Source organism: Strongylocentrotus purpuratus, unplaced genomic scaffold (assembly GCF_000002235.5).
Source record: "Strongylocentrotus purpuratus isolate Spur 01 unplaced genomic scaffold, Spur_5.0 spur5_scaffold_17, whole genome shotgun sequence".
NCBI lineage: Eukaryota > Metazoa > Echinodermata > Echinoidea > Camarodonta > Strongylocentrotidae > Strongylocentrotus > Strongylocentrotus purpuratus.
In genome coordinates, this window is record NW_022145602.1 from 24,662,089 (window position 1) to 24,672,314 (window position 10,226).

Here is a 10,226-nt window from a genome sequence, read left to right on the forward strand (position 1 = left end):
AATGATTATACCAATGATGATAATGCAGTGTGTCCCAGAAAAAGCGAAACCGAGAATTATCGATTTTTTATCATAACTCAATCACAATTATAATTAATAAACGCCACATATTTGTAAAGCTTAGGTCTTCTTCTGTTATTCGATGCAACTCATATCAAGCATATTGTACGCATGAGTGAATAAAAACAATTTGAAGAGAGGGTAACACAAATTTATTTGGCGGGCGGTATCTGACAAGAATTACTTTATTCCTGGCTCATGTTTCCTGATTAGGGTGTCATATGAAAGGGCAGATAATGAACTTTTTAGAAATTTAATTTCTCTTCGAAATTCAGATACTGCTCACCAAATGACTTGTTGGTACTCCCTCTAAAATATGCATCATATGAGTTGCATGAAATGAAAGAGGAGGATCTAAGCTTTACAGATATGTGGCGTGTATTAATTATAATTGTGATTAAGTTATAATAAAACATCGATAATTCTCGGTTTCGTTTTTTTCTGGGAGGCACTGTACAATAATAACTATCATAATAGGCTTACATCTCAAAGTTCTCCTTTGTAAAATGGCGTAGGACATGTAACATAGTAAGTTAATGAATGATTAAATATACAATCTTAAATGGAATAATCAGTGAGACAAAGGAATTTTAACAAACACGGTAACAATGATGATAATACCCCCCCCCCCCTCCCCCACCCCCACCCTCACAAAAAAAGAGAACAGGAGAAAAATTACGATAAATTGGAATAACAATAATCATAATAATAATAATAATAATAATAATAATAATAATAATAATAATAATAATAATAATAATAATAATAATAATAATATAACTAATACTACTACCAAAAATGATAATAATGGAAGATCATCAAGGATGATGATGATGACAGGATATACAACATTTCATTCCAGTGTATGTAAGATCTAAAGGGACTTAAAAATTAAGAAAATGGTTTATCTTTCGATTTTTGCCATTTTGTTCGTTACACCGGTGTATGATATATCTATACTCAGACTTGCACTTCATATACCACAAAGTACATATCATTATGTAATAGAAGGAAAACAGTCACTTAGTGATATCTAGATGTCAATCTACAGAGAATGATATGCAATAAATTCCTTTCATTAGCAGAAATGATTTTATACGACTTTTATTTCCTGTGAACAGTTTATAATGTCACCTCCTAAATGCGTAAAGATAATACTAATTATCACAAGATAAAAGTTTCACCCTTCTTTCACCAATAATTGAACATAACATGGTTTCCTTTTAGTATCACTATTACTTATATAGTGGGGAGATGAATAAACAACGTACAATTAATATACTTCAGTGAGGGTGTTAGTAAAACTTATACCCTTAAGCTGATCTTTGGGGAAAGTTTGGAATGTTTATAAGGTACCCATAATTCGCTTTCACTGGCTGCCTGCCGTAGCAACAAACAAAGTTGACAAAATACTTAATTCCGTTTCGTTGACGATCAGCCAGGCATCAACTTTTTCGTCTTCTTTGTGCATGGATGATCGTCAACGAAACAAAATTAAGCCTCAAATTATGGAAATGCAAGCATTACTTGAAACAAACATAACTTTGTTTTTCCTGGCTCATTTTTCCTGATTGAGGTGTCATATGAAAGGGCAGAAAATGAACCTTTCTGAAAGCAATTTTGTCTTTGAAATGCAGATACCACCCTCCAATTAACTTTTTGTTTACCCTCTCTTCAAATTGTATTTAATCATTCATGCGTAGGATATGTTTCATATGAGTTACATCAAATTAAAGAGGAGGATCTAAGCTTTAAAAATTTGTTTCATTTATTGATCATAACTGTGATTGAGTTATGATAAACATCTTTAATTCTTGGTTTCGTTTTTTTCTGGGACGCAATTTATATGTATATATTTATATTGTTAGATTGCAAGTTTCGGTGAAAACTAGGTGACATACTGCGAGGTACGCTTCATGGCACTTACAAACTGAAGAAGAAAAAAAAATGATTGGAAATACCCGTGGTTAATGGCTTAGTGTGCAATCCCGTCAATTTTGAAGTGACTAAAAAAGATTGAATAATTAATTCCAATTATTAACACAATTAATGAATAAACATGAAAAATGAAATCCGGCATGTAATATTCATTCAAGTTCAAAATGAAGTTTTGTTTTGACTCGTCAGCGGACCTGATCAGTACACAGGCAGGGTAGAGGTCAAAAAGGCAAATGGAAGTTCTAAACATATATCGACAACGCCAAAATAAAACCAATATTTACGTTACATTGATCTACTGAATGTTGTTTACCTGCTGCCCCCCCCCCCCTCTCTCTCTCTCCTTACCTCTCTTCCAACCTGGCGAAACCATATATACCGTAACGGCATTCAACTTTTGAGTTCTTTAAATTGAAGCAAAAATACTATTCAATATGCATCTATATGTGTAAGATTGTAAAATATGAGACTCCTTTCCCTCACATTAGCATAAGTAATTTGATATACGTTTCACTTCCAACTTTCTAAATTAGTATTAAACTAAGTAAGTACATTGAGTTTATTCAATTTCGTGCGAAATCAAATGACAGCGTAGTCACACTTGGCGAAATAAAATTACGATTACGCATTTCGAATTTAGTTGAAATACACCCTAATTTGAATGTGAAACGCGGGGTTTTCGAAACACAACATACAATTATGTTTAGAAAGATTCAACCATGGGAACCGCAATCAACCCAAATTTGAGTGAACTTGAATTAATGTTGAGAAGTAAAACATTTTTTCGGACGAATTTGGCAGGGAAAATCTATTAACATTTTGGCATTCCGAGTATAAACTGGTAAATAAAGCATAGAAGAAATGTAAATAATATTTTATATTATTTAAAAATAAAACGAATGACATTTCCCACGATCACCCAGACGTGCTTTTGCTATTATCTTATACATTTTAATGACGACGAAATAACAAAATAACTGCAGAAGATACCAAATATTAGAAAATTTATATATTTTGTAACTTCTACGGTTGTTTCATTATTTCTTTTTCGTCAATCACCGCATAAATATTTATACACATATGTATACATTTATGACAGGCCATTGTATTAGTGTTGGGACTTAGAGTACAATATACTCTGTCTCTATTTTCATCTATTTTGAGATTGATGTTCTAATAGGTAGGATAGCGAATCGGTCTGGTCAATTAACGTTTTCCTTACTTGGCATGATCGTTAAATAAATAAGGATGGATGACTGGATGTAAGTCAACTAAAACATTTTAATTTCGTCTTCAAAAAAAGAAAGCAAGATAAAAATTATACTTACAGTCTAAAAGGTTTGTCACTTGTGATTTTTTGTCTTGTAACAAAAGGGTATCGCACTCTCTTTAAAGACATATTATAATATAACAAATGAAATGAAGAAATTTAAATGAAATGAGCTCTAAGCATTTAAATATTTCGTTATTAGTGTTAATATCAAATTTCGCTAAACAAGTGGATGTTTTTATTGACTGGGGCAGCACGATCGGTATGACGTTAGTGTAAGATTGCACTTACGGGGTTACTTATCACCAAATGTGCACGTTTACTCCAACGTCACACAAATACCAAACATACGTTGGATGCCACAAACCAGGTGAGGCTTTTGAACAGACCGATAATCGGAATTGTTTTTGTTGTGCTTTTGGGTGGGGGAGGGGGTTCATGTTAGAAAGTACCCTTTAAATTCACTTATCAATCAACATAAAAAAGTCCGAATATATTACACAATCAAAAAATTATTTTCAGTTTTTTATATTTCGTTAATTGCAATGCCGATACGTCGTTGTGTTTGTAAAGTAGTTAAGTTCCTTTGTTGCGCAAGGTAATGTAATCTTGGTTGTGCTGGTAAAACATCGACGCAATAGTTGCGAACGTTCCTTGAAATTTGATATACTAAGCAGTCATCTGCACATAATCTAACAGTGGTGTCACGAGACAGGTAATATGGCAGGTAATACATGAACAAAAAGAATAACCTTAGACCGATGACACTACCCTGCGGAACTTTATACGTCACTTGGGACTTGTATTTTTGTATGAAATCTCATTATTTGATAAATTATCGCATCGGATCCTGTGTGCGTGAGTATCATAAATATTTATGACTAGTGCATGACCTCGCCCGAAAGGAGACATGATATCGAGGTGAGGCGTTGATTATTGCCTCTTTAAATGTTTGTACTTAAGTTCATGAATATGCGACTATTACAACTTTGTGTCTACTGTGCCATGAACATCACTACTGCGACGGATACCAGTGCAATATAAGTTTTCATATTATTATTTGTATCAATAGTAGTATTATTATTGGTATCAGTATTATTATTATTATTATTATTATTATTATTATTATTATTATTATTATTATTATTATTATTATTATTATCATTATTAATAATAATAATTTTATTATTATTATCAATAAGCCATATACCAACCTGTGAAACCCATCGACATCGTACGAACTATGTCGAGCGGTTTTGCTTGGAATTGAAGTGCTGAAACCCATTTTGTGTGCATATTATGAAAGGAACATAAAATAGTCCTTACGGTCTTTACACAAATTACACACGCGCACGTTTTCCAAAGTGTTATGCCTATTTTCAATCTGGAACATTTAAATTCATTAAAACTGAATTTAACTCATCAGCTAAAAACCGAAAAAGATATTCCGCTGCATTGGTTCATGTACAAGCCGAGATACAGGACGACCGCTTTGCCATCGTACCCATAATTGTAATAATGAATAAAAAAATAAATATACCGATACACAGAAAGGAGAAGAAAATGGCAAAAAGAAATTCGGTACATAAAGTAAAGGTCATTTGGAAGTGAGATTTAGATGGATATTGATAATGCTGCTCATTGGTATTACCCGTATATTAAGAACATATGTCTTCAGCTTGGTTTCGGGTAATCAATAAGTGGTGGGATTTTATTGAATATAGCAGCGCGCGCACTATGGCATTGGTGTTCAACTGCACTTACAACGTTGCGCACCATCGAAGCTGCACGGGGTTTTCTACAGTGTCAGACAAATATCAAGCATTCGTTGAATGTCACAAACCAGGTGAGGCGTTTGATTATTGCCTTGTTTGTTTGTTTGTTTGTTTTGTTTTCCATATAAAAAAATAAGACGCATTCAGTAAAACAATAACGTATTGAATAATGAGTGACAATATAAAAATAAACGGCTGGAAAGCCCATTTTCAGCGATATCGTTATGATGCCGCTGCTTTTCCATGGCGACCAGCAATCAAACATTAAAACAATACAATTTCTATAAACAAACCACTAAGAACAATGGCAGAACATCAATTTCCCAAGCAAAAAATAGTAAGAAATGTCCAAGACAAACATTAAAGTTTTTTTGTTTTTGTTTATAGAAACAGAATAGAGTGAGGTAAACTTCAAATGAATGTGCACTCTTTACGATCACTAATGTGTTAATACGTGGTTCACATAATAGCTACAACAAAAATATCTAGAAGGATCAAGTTTCATAAGCTTTCTGTCAAATTTCTCTAAACGGAAGACAATGTATCACAGTTGCTTAACGTCAATGGTAACACGGTAACACTGAACCTCTATAGACAACGGTTCTGTTACAATAATTTGTCCTTGGTTTAAGAAGGGCAATATTATATTGACTTCGAAGTGTTTATCTAGTACCTCTACAAGAAACATTTTAATGTTGGAGTCAGGTCATGTTGTATTTGAAACATCAAATGTCCATGTGTTTAATACCCCGTATAGACAAAGTGCCCCATTTTAGGATATCATGCATTTGTTAACTGAATAAATATGTTTGCCGATTTATCTTCAAAATGATTCTCCCCGCTTTATTTGGAAGTTTCTTTAATTGATCAAGACATTTTTATCACAAGATTGCCATATAATGTTTATAATGCAAGTCAGACCTAAATAATTCATTATTAACCTTTTTTTCTTCAAAAAGTAACATATTTTACAGAACCTTGTATTTAAGATTTGAGAGGCGTGTACCAATTGAAAAATACAATGGGACTCGCGTTTTCTCCTGTATGAATAGTGTAATTGCTTCCATTTGAAATAAAGAACTATGTTTTCAAACTTCATAGCCCAGGCTTTTATAAATAGTAGTCTGTACACCTCCACCGTTTCCATTACTGTCCTTACATATAACATTGTAGCGAGGAACATTTAACACAGAGCTCATTATATTTCACACTTTTACTTGAAATTTAGGACTAATATTTGCCAAACATCAAGACAAGGAAACACAAATATAACATAAACATATTATGAATACATTGTGCACACCACAATACGACGCATGATGTTTAAACAATATTCATCATAACAAGAAAATGATAAAGTATCCGGTTGGAATTAATTTTTTAAACTGCGCGCGGAATAGAAAGTCGTACTCTACATGCTCTGTAGTTTACTCTGCAAAGTCTTTATCGAATACAATTAAATGGAATGCAGTAAGGGACACATTTTAACAAATAGTCCTGAGGGATAATTGGATTTCAAAAGAGACGTATTTGTATTGGAAAAGGTTGGTATCAACATAGTTCTAACAATTATAAAAACCATATCTCATTTAAAAAGAACAAAATCTATGCACAATCGCTTAACGTTAAACAAACTCAATTTGAGGCATGGACAGTCTAGTGCTTCAAACAAAATGAAGTTTCAGGAAAGCGTATACAGCGTTCCATGAACAATAAGATACATACAGAGATGGATTAATTGTTACTTCAGGTTTGCATGCAAATATAATTCAAAGAACAATAAACGGGATAATAATGTCCCCTTTCACTTAGACCATCGACTTATCATGCTTATGAAAACAATGCAAAGTTGCTAATGTCAACCATTTTTGTAAGAACTACATTGCGTTCATCTGTGGTCAATCCTATGATTTTGTCATCTTGAGTCCAAATCGCTTACAGTTTGTTCTTATGCTTTGACTTCATCTCCCGAAAGAGTCTCCCTCTTCCTTCCAAACTTCTGAGTTTCTATCTTGCCTGGAAGACATTGTAACGCAGTGTAGTTGGTAAATCGAACAGTGATCCTTTTGATTGATCATTCATTTTTAGATCCTAATCTGTGCGATCTATCGATGTCTCCTCTGTGTATTTGTATGTCCAATTTCTCCGTTCAAACTGTGTTGATTATTTCCACTGTCTATCCTGACTTTCTCTTACGCACTCTAATTCAGACTATGAGTAGTCATACAATTCCTTCTTGAATTTTACTCAGCCTCTTTATGCCTCTCCCTCAGTCTGGCAAAGTTCTCTCAGAAAGATCAAACTCAAAAGTTTCACTATAATTGCTTTCGTCAACCTTTCAGTGATGATAGATGTTAGTTCTTCAATGGATGTTAGCTTTTCTTCTGATACCTAGTGAGTCTGGGTATCGTTGTACTCCGGTACTTTCTTGACTTCTCCACGTATATCTCTTATCCTCGGCTTCAAGTTCCGCGCCTTTCGGCATCCTCACGCGCTTCTGTGCAATAAATTACTCATGTTTGATGAAGTAAATGCATAATAGCAATATTAAATCCAACACAGATAGCTAAACGTCCTCCCTAAATTACCAAACTAGGCAATACTCGAATAGGTGCTACAATTAGAGTAACATTGCTGTAGTTAATACTTTAGCGAAGCTGTGAGCGCAGAGCGAGTAGTTAAGCACGTCTATTCTTGACGACGTTCATGATTTGAATGAAGAAAAAAAAAAGGTTGATACATTTATTATATTAGAATGTAATTCAATTCAATTGAATTTTTCGAGTTGGCTTAGCCAGACGAAAACGAAGAACTAGACATGTGACTGTGTGTAAGACAATCAAAGGTGAATCGGGGTGCACGGTCAAGCATCATGATCGTCAGGTGACGATAAGACACACATTCAGACCCAGGATTGCAAATTAAGTCATATTAGGGTAAATTTAGCAGAAAGTGGCAATTTTTATTTAAAATATAATCATTCATGCATGACCAACTTTGGGATAGGGTCACACAAAGAGTAATAATATGAAGGAAAAAAAATAGTTTATTTTTTTTTAATTCATAATGCAAGCGTTATAAAGCAAAGTTTTGTATGTAAAAGAAAAAGTTCATAAATAGATAACACGGAAGCAGTTCTCTTGGTGATGGGGTTGGGAAGTAGGCACAGTGCAAATATATTTCAATTAGCTCCCGAAGTTCAATATTTTCTCTAATAACGGCTCCTTTTACTTTAGCAACTGGCTCCCTTTCTTTTTTTACGGAGTTTTCTTTTCCCCTTCAGATATCAGTGCCTTTGCGCAAATCTGATAAGTTTCCGTTATTAAATGTAAAGATTTTCTTGTTTTAATTGTCATATTAAGTGCCTGTAACTAATATGATCATTTCCCATTGTAAATTTGGTAAGAATCGCATTTGATTCTTATCAACATGCATTAAGAAATAGGTGTCCCTCTCTTCAAATTGTTCACAGTGTCACCTGCACACCTGCCATTTTCCGTTAATCTAAGTAGTTATATTAAGCGACAGAGAAATCGTTACGGATCGGAAATCAACTGGCCCTAATTGACATGAAGCTGCTACTGTCCTTACTTACAAGGCTCATTCATTAGAATTGGGGAAGTTCCTTCGCAGGAAATTTGTCATTTGAAGGGAAGTGAAAAACAAAAAGGGGTTAAAGGCTATCAACTCTCGTCTAGCCGAGACATTTTCTGTAACAGTGTTCTGGGGGCAGGGGGTGCCACACCCCTTCAATCAAAAGGGTGCAATGATTATAATGATTTGGTACCAATGGATAGCTACAGGTTTTCTCCAGATCTAGACCAAAGTCTTCACGAAAACGAGGAAATTCAATTATATTGCCCGAAAATCTTGGGAGAATGATTGAAGCCATCAGCCCCCTGAGTCGTGCCTGCAATTCTAATCCAATGCAGACATGGATATTTATGTTCTCAATTTTCCTTTCTAAGTGAAGTACGTGAATAAGTCTGAGAACGTGTTAAAGACATGGAAACAATAAAAAGATTATGAACATTCAGTTATTTATATCTTCATATTCTCAATTTATCGTTTTTGTCTCAGTCATGTCAATTTTATGTCTTCCTTGTTTGTACCCTTCTGATCGGAGCATTCAGCAATTGCATTAGGCTGGCAGCTATAACTAGTAACATATTATAATTGCAATCACCTTCGCTTAACTCGGGGAATCAATCCTGTTACCCCTCAAGACATGGTCGTGAGAACAGATATACGTCAGTTCCATAACATTTCGATATTACGAAATCAACATGCCTACCTGCGACATCATTTTCTCGCTGAAAGTGTATTTTTCAGTAACTCTTTCGAAAACTTGATCGTATTTTTCGACGAAAAGATGACCTCGCTGTAAATAATTCGATCATACTCACAGAAAACATGTTTCATGAAAATGCCTCTTTGTTTAAAATGAAAGGGAAACAAAGTGGGACAGATTTTAAAGTGTTCAGAAAGAAGTGATACAGGAAATTGAAACACTCTTAATAGCCTGATATACAGGACGACCGCTCTGAGAATGAGCCATCGTACCAATAAGTGTATTAACAAATGAGAAATAAAGGATCTGATATAAAGGAAGGAGAAAGATATGGCAAACAAAAATCGCTACAAAGATGAACAGTCGTTTGCAGGTTTGAATAAACTAGATGGTGATTACGTTTATTGGGATGAGCCTTTTATTATGAACATTTATCGTCAGCTTGGTTTCAGAGAGCTTAAGTGGTTAGATGACTTTTAATTTAGCACCTCGTACATTATGACGGTGGTGTACAGCTGCACTTACAAAGTTGCGCACCACCAAAGCTGCACGTTTACTACACGGTCAGAAAAATACCAAACATTTGTTAGATGCTACAAACCAGGTGAGGCGTTTGACTATTGCCTCTTTAAAGTTTTTATTTAAAAAGAAGAAAAGACAATTGACACTTTCATTACATTCGATAATAATTCAGTTTGATTTTCCTATCCTAAAAACGGTAGAGATTATCCTCTTCATATTTTGAATCGCTAGATATATTTGGAGAGCCGAGCAACTAATTGAAAATAAGACAAACAAATAGGATACAAATTCCAACTGAAGGCGTAGTTAAGACGAAATATCAGAAAGGGGTGATGATTGTTTTAAATCGAGTCATACATGCAATGAAATG